Genomic DNA, 12,104 nt, shown 5'->3' with positions numbered 1-12,104 from the left:
GGGGTGTATTTGTAGGCATTTTGAGGTTTGGGAAACTTTGCCCCTCCTGGTAGGAATGTATATCCCATACGTCACTAGCTCATGGACTCTTGCTAATTACATGAAAGAAATAGCTTTACTCTCCTATAAACAAGCACAGTGACAAGGCACGCACCCTCCCACACTGCTGATATAGCTTTACTCTCCTATAAACAAGCATGGTGACACAGCACGCACCCTCCCACACTGCTTATATAGCTTTACTCTCCTATAAACAAACACAGCGATACAGCACGCGCCCTCTCACACTGCTGATATAGCTTTACTCTCCTATAAACAAACACAGTGACACGGCACGCGCCCTCACACACTGCTGATATAGCTTTACCCTCCTATAAACAAACACAGTGACACGGCACGCACCCTCCCACACTGCTGATATAGCTTTACTCTCCTATAAACAAACACAGCGATACAGCACGCGCCCTCCCTCACTGCTGATATAGCTTTACTCTCCTATAAACAAGCACAGCGACACGGCACGCACCCTCCCACACTACTGATATAGCTTTACTCTCCTATAAACAAACACAGTGACACGGCACGCGCCCTCACACACTGCTGATATAGCTTTACTCTCCTATAAACAAACACAGTGACACGGCACGCACCCTCCCACACTGCTGATATAGCTTTACTCTCCTATAAACAAACACAGTGACACGGCACGCACCCTCCCACACTGCTGATATAGCTTTACTCTCCAATAAACAAACACAGTGACACAGCACGCACCCTCCCACACTGCTGATATAGCTTTACTCTCCTATAAACAAACACAGCGAAACAGCACGCAACCCCCTGCACCGCTGATATAGCTTTACTCTCCTATAAACAAAACACAGTGACACGGCACGCACCCTCCCACACTGCTGATTATAGCTTTACTCTTCTATAAACAAGCACAGCGACACGGCACGCGCCCTCCCACACTGCTGATATAGCTTTACTCTCTTATAAACAAACACAGCGATACGGCACGCGCCCTCCCACACTGCTGATATAGCTTTACTCTCCTATAAACAAACACAGCGACACAGCACGCACCCTCCCGCACTGCTGATATAGCTTTACTCTCCTATAAACAAACACAGTGACACTGCACGCGCCCTCACACACTGCTGATATAGCTTTACTCTCCTATAAACAAACACAGTGACACGGCACGCGCCCTCACACACTGCTGATATAGCATTACTCTCCTATAAACAAACACAGCGACACGGCACGCACCCTCCCACACTGCTGATATAGCTTTACCCTCCTATAAACAAACACAGCGACACGGCACGCGCCCTCCCACACTGCTGATATAGCTTTACTTTCCTATAAACAAACACAGAGATACAGCACGCGCCCTCCCACACTGCTGATATAGCTTTACTTTCCTATAAACAAACACAGAGATACAGCACGCGCCCTCCCACACTGCTGATATAGCTTTACTCTCCTATAAACAAACACAGTGATACGGCACGCACCCTCCCACACTGCTGATATAGCTTTACTTTCCTATAAACAAACACAGAGATACAGCACGCGCCCTCCCACACTGCTGATACAGCTTTACTCTCCTATAAACAAACACAGTGACACGGCACGCACCCTCCCACACTGCTGATATAGCTTTACTCTCCTTAAACAAACACAGTGACACAGCACGCGCCCTCCCACACTGCCGATACAGCTTTACTCTCCTATAAACAAGCACAGCGATACAGCACGCAACCCCCCCGCACCGCAGATATAGCTTTACTCTCCTATAAACAAACACAGTGACACGGCACGCACCCCCCCGCACCGCTGATATAGCTTTACTCTCCTATAAACAAACACAGTGACACGGCACGCACCCTCCCACACTGCTGATATAGCTTTACTCTCCTATAAACAAGCACAGTGACACTGCACGCACCCTCCCACACTGCTGATATAGCTTTACTCTCCTATAAACAAACACAGTGACACGGCACGCGCCCTCACACACTGCTGATATAGCTTTACTCTCCTATAAACAAGCACAGTGACACTGCACGCACCCTCCCACACTGCTGATATAGCTTTACTCTCCTATAAACAAGCACAGTGACACTGCACGCACCCTCCCACACTGCTGATATAGCTTTACTCTCCTATAAACAAACACAGTGACACGGCACGCACCCTCCCACACTGCTGATATAGCTTTACTCTCCTATAAACAAACACAGTGACACGGCACGCGCCCTCACACACTGCTTGTTTATAGGAGAGTAAAGCTATATCAGCAGTGTGTGAGGGCGCGTGCCGTGTCACTGTGTTTGTTTATAGGAGAGTAAAGCTATATCAGCAGTGTGGGAGGGTGCGTGCCGTGTCACTGTGTTTGTTTATAGGAGAGTAAAGCTATATCAGCAGTGTGGGAGGGTGCGTGCAGTGTCACTGTGCTTGTTTATAGGAGAGTAAAGCTATATCAGCAGTGTGGGAGGGTGCGTGCAGTGTCACTGTGCTTGTTTATAGGAGAGTAAAGCTATATCAGCAGTGTGTGAGGGCGCGTGCCGTGTCACTGTGTTTGTTTATAGGAGAGTAAAGCTATATCAGCAGTGTGGGAGGGTGCGTGCAGTGTCACTGTGCTTGTTTATAGGAGAGTAAAGCTATATCAGCAGTGTGGGAGGGTGCGTGCCGTGTCACTGTGTTTGTTTATAGGAGAGTAAAGCTATATCAGCGGTGCGGGGGGGTGCGTGCCGTGTCACTGTGTTTGTTTATAGGAGAGTAAAGCTATATCTGCGGTGCGGGGGGGTTGCGTGCTGTATCGCTGTGCTTGTTTATAGGAGAGTAAAGCTGTATCGGCAGTGTGGGAGGGCGCGTGCTGTGTCACTGTGTTTGTTTAAGGAGAGTAAAGCTATATCAGCAGTGTGGGAGGGTGCGTGCCGTGTCACTGTGCTTGTTTATAGGAGAGTAAAGCTATATCAGCACAGTGACACGGCACGCACCCTCCCACACTGCTGATATAGCTTTACCCTCCTATAAACAAGCACAGCGACACGGCACGCACCCTCACACACTGCTGATATAGCTTTATCCTCCTATAAACAAGCACAGCAACACGGCACACTGCTGATATAGCTTTACTCTCCTATAAACAATCAAAGCGATACGGCACGCGCCCTCCCACACTGCTGATATAGCTTTACTCTCCTATAAACAATCACAGCGACACAGCACGCACCCTCCCACACTGCTGATATAGCTTTACCCTCCTATAAACAAACACAGCGACACAGCACGCACCCTCCCACACTGCTGATATAGCTTTACCCTCCTATAAACAAACACAGTGACACGGCACGCGCCCTCCCACACTGCTGATATAGCTTTACTCTCCTATAAACAATCACAGCGACACAGCACGCACCCTCCCACACTGCTTATATAGCTTTACTCTCCTATAAACAATCACAGCGACACAGCACGCACCCTCCCACACTGCTGATATAGCTTTACTCTCCTATAAACAAGCACAGTGACACTGCACGCACCCTCCCACACTGCTGATATAGCTTTACTCTCCTATAAACAAGCACAGCGATACGGCACGCGCCCTCCCACACTGCTGATTTAGCTTTACTCTCCTATAAACAAGCACAGCGATACGGCACGCGCCCTCCCACACTGCTGATTTAGCTTTACTCTCCTATAAACAAACACAGTGACACGGCACGCGCCCTCCCACACTGCTGATATAGCTTTACCCTCCTATAAACAAACACAGTGACACAGCACGCGCCCTCCCACACTGCTGATACAGCTTTACTCTCCTATAAACAAACACAGTGACACAGCACGCGCCCTCCCACACTGCTGATATAGCTTTACTCTCCTATAAACAAACACAGCGATACAGCACACGCCCTCCCACACTGCAGATACAGCTTTACTCTCCTATAAACAAGCACAGTGACACAGCACGCGCCCTCACACACTGCTGATATAGCTTTACTCTCCTATAAACAAACACAGTGACACGGCACGCGCCCTCCCACACTGCAGATATAGCTTTACTCTCCTATAAACAAGCACAGTGACAAGGCACGCACCCTCCCACACTGCTGATAAAGCTTTAGTCTCCTATAAACAAACACAGCGACACAACACGCGCCCTCCCACACTGCTGATATAGCTTTACTCTCCTATAAACAAGCACAGTGACAAGGCACGCACCCTGCCACACTGCTGATATAGCTTTACTCTCCTATAAACAAACACAGTGACACGGCACGCACCCTCCCACACTGCTGATATAGCTTTACTCTCCTATAAACAAACACAGCGACACAGCACGCACCCTCCCACACTGCTGATATAGCTTTACTCTCCTATAAACAAGCACAGTGACAAGGCACGCACCCTCCCACGCTGCTGATACAGCTTTACTCTCCTATAAACAAACACAGCGACACAGCACGCACCCTCCCGCACTGCTGATATAGCTTTACTTTCCTATAAACAAACACAGTGACACGGCACGCACCCTCCCACACTGCTGATACAGCTTTACTCTCCTATAAACAAACACAGTGACACAGCACGCACCCTCCCATACCGCTGATATAGCTTTACTCTCCTATAAACAAACACAGTGACACAGCACGCGCCCTCCCACACCGCTGATATAGCTTTACTCTCCTATAAACAAACACAGTGACACAGCACGCAACCTTCCCACACTGCTGATACAGCTTTACTCTCCTATAAACAAACACAGCGACACGGCACGCGCCCTCACACACTGCTGATATAGCTTTACTCTCCTATAAACAAGCACAGCGACACGGCACGCGCCCTCCCACACTGCTGATATAGCTTTACCCTCCTATAAACAAACACAGTGACACGGCACGCGCCCTCACACACTGCTGATATAGCTTTACCCTCCTATAAACAAACACAGTGACACGGCACGCGCCCTCCCACACTGCTGATATAGCTTTACTCTCCTATAAACAAACACAGCGACACAGCACGCACCCTCCCACACTGCTGATATAGCTTTACTCTCCTATAAACAAACACAGTGACACGGCACGCGCCCTCCCACACTGCTGATATAGCTTTACTCTCCTATAAACAAACACAGTGACACGGCACGCGCCCTCACACACTGCTGATATAGCTTTACTCTCCTATAAACAAACACAGTGACACAGCACGCGCCCTCCCACACTGCTGATATAGCTTTACTCTCCTATAAACAAACACAGCGATACAGCACGCGACCTCCCACACTGCTGATATAGCTTTACTCTCCTATAAACAAACACAGTAACACAGCACGCACCCTCCCACACTGCTGATATAGCTTTACTCTCCTATAAACAAACACAGTAACACAGCACGCACCCTCCCACACTGCTGATATAGCTTTACCCTCCTATAAACAAACACAGCGACACAGCACGCACCCTCCCACACTGCTGATATAGCTTTACCCTCCTATAAACAAGCACAGCGATACGGCACGCACCCTCCCACACTGCTGATATAGCTTTACCCTCCTATAAACAAGCACAGCGATACAGCACGCGCCCTCCCACACTGCTGATATAGCTTTACTCTCCTATAAACAAGCACAGCGACACAGCACGCGCCCTCCCACACTGCTGATACAGCTTTACTCTCCTATAAACAAACACAGCGATACAGCACGCGCCCTCCCACACCGCTGATATAGCTTTACTCTCCTATAAACAAACACAGCGATACGGCACGCGCCCTCCCACACTGCTGATATAGCTTTACTCTCCTATAAACAAACACAGCGATACAGCACGCGCCCTCCCACACTGCTGATATAGCTTTACTCTCCTATAAACAAGCACAGCGATACAGCTTTACTCTCCTATAAACAAACACAGTGATACGGCACGCACCCTCCCACACTGCTGATACAGCTTTACTCTCCTATAAACAAACACAGCGACACAGCACGCGCCCTCCCACACTGCTGATATAGCTTTACTCTCCTATAAACAAGCACAGCGACACAGCACGCGCCCTCCCACACTGCTGATATAGCTTTACTCTCCTATAAACAAGCACAGTGACACGGCACGCACCCTCCCACACTGCTGATATAGCTTTACTCTCCTATAAACAAGCACAGTGATACGGCACGCACCCTGCCACACTGCTGATATAGCTTTACTCTCCTATAAACAAGCACAGCGATACAGCACGCGCCCTCCCACACTGCTGATACAGCTTTACTCTCCTATAAACAAACACAGCGACACGGCACGCGCCCTCCCACACTGCTGATATAGCTTTACTCTCCTATAAACAAGCACAGAAAACGCACGTGAAATTTGCATTTTTTTTTTTTTATTGTGAATGATGCATTAAACTATTTTACCTTATTTGTCTGCAGGACATTGGCATGAAACCAGGCGGGTAGTGCGTGCAACCAAAGGTAAGCGTAGGATCGAATCGCATAGGCCGGGGAATACTCCCATGTCTGAAATCCTTTGCCATAAACGAGGTAGTGAGTCTAAAAAAAATAAAATTAAAAAAATAATAATATATTAGGGTGGACAATATAATTATTGGTAAAAAAAAAAAAACGGACTAAAATGCTGTTTTGTCCTATATCAGTCGTTAAGCATAAGTTTACTGTGTTGTTATGTCACCTGGGCATGTAAGCTATTGGGTGTCACCTACAAAATTTACATTTTCCCATAATTTACCAGGAGAACACTGACAGGAGGCTTTTCAAGGGGTGTTTTGTGTATATCTGTAAGGTGGAAATGTTAAGATAATTACGCTGGGATTTGAGAGACAATGTCATAAACACCCATGTTCCGCCCATTTTATGATAAAACAACCATTACGCTTTGCAGTTTGTACTTATAAGTAGGAAGTTCTATGTGTTTATAGCACATCTAGTGTACTTAAATTACGATTTATGCTGTGCATATTTAATATGGTTTACTCCTGTGTAATATACATTTTAAGTTTTGATAAAATAGTATTTTAGGTAAAATATTTTTGATGCATAACAATACAGTTTTTCCTGCGTATTTATGTCTGAATGTTCCAATTACTTGTTTTGTATGAATTTTAAAAACAAAAAACCTATGCTTACCTGATAAATTTATTTCCAGATATAGAGAGTCCACAACGTCATCAATTACTAGTGGGAATATCACTCCTGGCCAGCAGGAGGAGGCAAAGAGCACAACAGCAAAGCTGTTACGTATCACTCCCCTACCCATAAACCCCAGTCATTCGACCAAAGGGAAATGGAAAAAAAAGGAACACCACAAGGTGTGGAGGTGCCTGAGGTTTAGTTTAAAAAAAAAAAAAAAAACAACTGTCTTGGACTCTCCATATACGGAAAGAAACAAATTTATCAGGTAAGCATGAATTTTATTCTCTTTCCTAAGATATGGAGAGACCGCAACATCAATTACTAGGGGGAGCCAATATCCAAGCTAGAGGACACAGATGATTAGGGAGGGATAACAAAACAGGCAGACCTAAACAGAAGGCACCAGAAGAACCTTTCTCCCAAAAGAAGCCTCAGCCGAGGCAATAGAATCAAATTTGGAATATTTGGAAAAAGTATGCAGAGAGGACCAAGTTGCAGCCTTGCAAATCTGTTCCACAGAAGCTTCATTTCAAAAACCCAATAAAGGAGACAGCCCTAGTGGAATGATCTGTAATTCTCTAACCAGCAGTCTCATAAGCAAAACAAATTATCCTTCTCAAACAGAGGGAAAGAGAAGAAGCAGTAGCCTTCTGACCTTTACACTTTCCAGAGAAACAAACAAACAGGGCCGAAGACTGGCAAAAATCCTTAGTCTCCTGTAGGAAGAATTTTAGAGCACGCACAACATCCAAATTGTGCAACAAACATTCCTTATTGTCATGTAAAAGGTGAGATATTATTGTAAGCTATGTGCATAGATTAATTCATCTATGTATGTGTAATTTCTAGACTATAAGTTGCATTAAATTCTGAAATCAGAAATTAATTTCAAACTACTGGCTATGCTAAATGACACCTCACATGACAGAATGATCTGATTTCAAATGATTTTTGTTATAAACCTGTGTGGACCCCCTAGCTATAGTCAAACACACATTACAAAGACTTTCTTGTCTGAAAAATGACTCATCCAGGTTCCCCTGGGATGACAGAGACAAAATTCTGTACATGAAGTCAGATAAGCAAGCAGAATCTTGAGGATGTGGCAAATAGCACAGGCATGTTAATTACTCAACTAAATACACATTATGCTTGTTAGCATAAACATAAGTTAAAGTACATTTGCAAATTATTATGACCCTGGGGAAGTCTCCCTATGGGTGATGGGGGAAACCAGACGTGGACTCCTTGCCCAGTGTGCTTAGAGGAATGTGGCTGCACCTCACTGACGAGGCCCATAGGAGGCCGAAACGATCGTCTGGGGTTGTCATGTTCCTTGTTCAGAGGAGAATTGCCTGGTATTTCGGGGCTGGACTGACCTTACTTGGCGGGATCAGACTGATATACTTCAGGAAAGTTTTCTTCTGTGAAAAGCACCCTGGTCTAAAAGAGGCTGCTTCCAGGTGGTAAATCGCCATAGAACAAGCCACTGAGCAGTTGTTCGTTCCTGGTAGAGCGCTTCTCTCTTTGTATGCAAATTATTATGACCCTGGGGAAGTCTCCCTATGGGTGATGGGGGAAACCAGACGTGGACTCCTTGCCCAGTGTGCTTAGAGGAATGTGGCTGCACCTCACTGACGAGGCCCATAGGAGGCCGAAACGATCGTCTGGGGTTGTCATGTTCCTTGTTCAGAGGAGAATTGCCTGGTATTTCGGGGCTGGACTGACCTTACTTGGCGGGATCAGACTGATATACTTCAGGAAAGTTTTCTTCTGTGAAAAGCACCCTGGTCTAAAAGAGGCTGCTTCCAGGTGGTAAATCGCCATAGAACAAGCCACTGAGCAGTTGTTCGTTCCTGGTAGAGCGCTTCTCTCTTTGTATGCAAATTATTATGACCCTGGGGAAGTCTCCCTATGGGTGATGGGGGAAACCAGACGTGGACTCCTTGCCCAGTGTGCTTAGAGGAATGTGGCTGCACCTCACTGACGAGGCCCATAGGAGGCCGAAACGATCGTCTGGGGTTGTCATGTTCCTTGTTCAGAGGAGAATTGCCTGGTATTTCGGGGCTGGACTGACCTTACTTGGCGGGATCAGACTGATATACTTCAGGAAAGTTTTCTTCTGTGAAAAGCACCCTGGTCTAAAAGAGGCTGCTTCCAGGTGGTAAATCGCCATAGAACAAGCCACTGAGCAGTTGTTCGTTCCTGGTAGAGCGCTTCTCTCTTTGTATGCAAAGTACATTTACAAACACATGTTTATATTATAACTTTGAAATTTATTTTAAAGTACAAATCGTCTGCAATCTGCAGAAATATTTAATATACCAAGGTTTTACAGAAGAGTACCAACATATGAGATTGCATTTGGTAAATATATATTGGATAAGTATATGTCGTGAATTTGGAATGTTTTAAATTATTTCAAAATAAATACATTTTTCTTTGCTTTCCAGGAATCTAATAAGCCTTAGGGAGGAACCTGGTGTGAAGATGAGATTTCTAGATAAATACAGATACTATAAGTTATCATATAGATGCAACATAGATTTTGAGCCCATGTCTTAAACACTGTTGAGACATGTATTAATAAATAAAATAATGCTCATCTATATGATATAAGATGGTGACTGGGAAACGAAATATGTACTAGTATATCAAATGAACGGATATACAAAATAAGTCAGATATACATATATTTATTATTGGTTTATACTACTAGTCCCTCATAAAAATTTGACTTTTAAACACATTTTTTTTAAATATGTTAAGTAGTATACTCATGTTTAGTATGAAAATACTCAGGTTAAATAGTATTAAATAATCCCATACATATTGGACATATTGTTTGCTTATACTGGAAATTATAAATGTATTTAATGAACACTTTAAATCAAATACTAAACTGTAGCAATATTTGATAGTGAAACTGTTTGACAGTGTCTGCTGCAACCAATAGTTCAGAAATGGTATTGCAGCCAAAAGGAGTTGGCTGTTATTAAAATACATGCCTCTCCAGGGGCCAATAAGATGTTCAGCTTCGAAGGGCCTATCAGAATACAAGCACCGATTAGGGCGTTAACAAAATGATTATGAAATAGAGGCTGACTTTAATCACTGGATAAAAGTCTGATGCACAGGAATAAAGATACAGGATGCTGAATTTTGACTGACTGACCACCTGGCTTTTGATCACAATCTCTATAAAGCAAAATTGGGCCTAAACTTTTTATTCTCAGAATTGCATATACCTCTTTATATATGACGGTGAACGGATCAATCTGAAAAAGCTGAACTCTCATCTGTTTATGTGGTAAAATATGAGCGATTGTTAAGTATATTTTAATCAAAAAGGTATTCTATAGCTATAATTAAATTGTAGCTGTGATTTAAAAGGGTATTTTATACTTTAAATGTATGCCCCATTGGCCTGTGTAGCTTATAATAATTATATTGATGCAAAGTTATTTTATTGCTAGGAAAAATAATTTGTATTTTGGCATTTATAAGTCAGTCTTACTTATTGTGAAATCTCTTTGATTAATTGGCATATAAATTGGGTGTTGCATTAAAGGGATACTAACCCCACATTTTTTCTTTCATAATTCAGATAGAGCATGCAATTTTAAGCAACTTTATAATTTACTCCTATTATCATTTTTTCTTTGTTCTCATGTTCTCAATAAAAGGTTAGGAGCCGGCCCATTTTTAGTTCAACACCTTGGTAGAGCTTGCTGATTGGTTTGCTACATTTAGCCACAAATCAGCAAGTGCTACCCAGGTGCTGAACTAAAAATGGTCCAGCTCTAAAGCTTACAGTACTGCTTTTTCAAATTAAGATAGCATGAGAACAAAGAAAAAGTGATAATAGGAGTAAATTAGAAAGGTGCTTAAAATCTCATGCTCTATCTGAATCATGAAAGAAAAAAATTGGGTTTAGTATCCCTTTAATTATATACCATTTCTGGTGTTTTAATTGAAGTTATAAAGAACCATTTGTGGGCTAAATAGTTTAATTATACTTTTCTGAAAGTTCTCTTAGTTTTATTGAGATTCAGTAAAATGTATGTGAAGTATCTTGTTATAGTGTTAACTAAATACTGTTAAGTTAGCAGTTCATATTTCGGCATTGGACTAAGAATTGTTGGCTAATTATAGACTGTTCTGTTATTCTTATTTGTGGTAATTTTAATAAGCGATTCATCGTGAGTAAGGTTAATTTTTAGAGATACATTTTATGATCTGTATTGTGTAGAATTGTAACAGAATAAGCGTGTATAATTGATTCACAATCTAGTTTTTACATAAATATAATTCAAGGTATCTATAAAGATAACCAATCAAGAACAAAGGATTGAATATTAATTATTAACATTCAAATAATAGGATATACAACATTTATTAGTTGGCAACTGATAAGATAAGTACTACAACACATTACTGGAGGTTAGTGCTGAGATAATAAATTATATTGTAACCCTAACATATATCCAATATTATGAAAAGAAGGATTAGGACAGAGAGAAGGAACAACAATTTCCTGATTAATATTTCTATCTGAAACCACTTTAGGAAGAAAACCCAACCTAATACAAAGAACCACCTTATCAGCATGAAAGATAAGGTAAGGCAAATCACACTGCAAAGCCGAGAGTTCCAAGACTCTCCGAGCAGAAGAGATAGCAATAAAAAACAAAACCTTCCACGATACCCAATATCTATGGAATGCAATCGCTCAAACGGAGCCTGCTGCTAAACTTTAAAAACAAGGTTAAAGGGACATAAAACCCAATTTTTATCTTTCATGATTTAGATAGAACATAACATTTAAAAAAAAACTTTCTAAATTACTTCTATTATCAAATTGTCTTAGTTTTCTTGTTATCCTTTGTGAAAAAGCAGAAATGTAAACTCAAGAGTGTGCACGTGTCTGCAGCACTATATA

The 12,104-nt window shown here is 42.9% G+C and overlaps 1 long non-coding RNA gene across 1 annotated transcript in view; it reads right to left on the bottom strand.

The window, feature by feature from the left end:
* Positions 1-6,431: 6,431 nt before the first annotated feature.
* The window catches only part of LOC128643517 (uncharacterized), a 47,130-nt gene continuing 41,457 nt past the window's right edge, over positions 6,432-12,104 (bottom strand). The window contains exon 3 of the long non-coding RNA XR_008399831.1: positions 6,432-6,562. This is a non-coding gene — a long non-coding RNA (uncharacterized LOC128643517). The remainder of the gene's footprint in view (positions 6,563-12,104) is intronic.

Source organism: Bombina bombina, unplaced genomic scaffold, assembly GCF_027579735.1.
Source record: "Bombina bombina isolate aBomBom1 unplaced genomic scaffold, aBomBom1.pri scaffold_1339, whole genome shotgun sequence".
Lineage (NCBI taxonomy): Eukaryota > Metazoa > Chordata > Amphibia > Anura > Bombinatoridae > Bombina > Bombina bombina.
The sequence above is the reverse complement of the archived record's forward strand: the minus strand, read 5'-3'. Positions and strand labels throughout refer to the sequence as shown.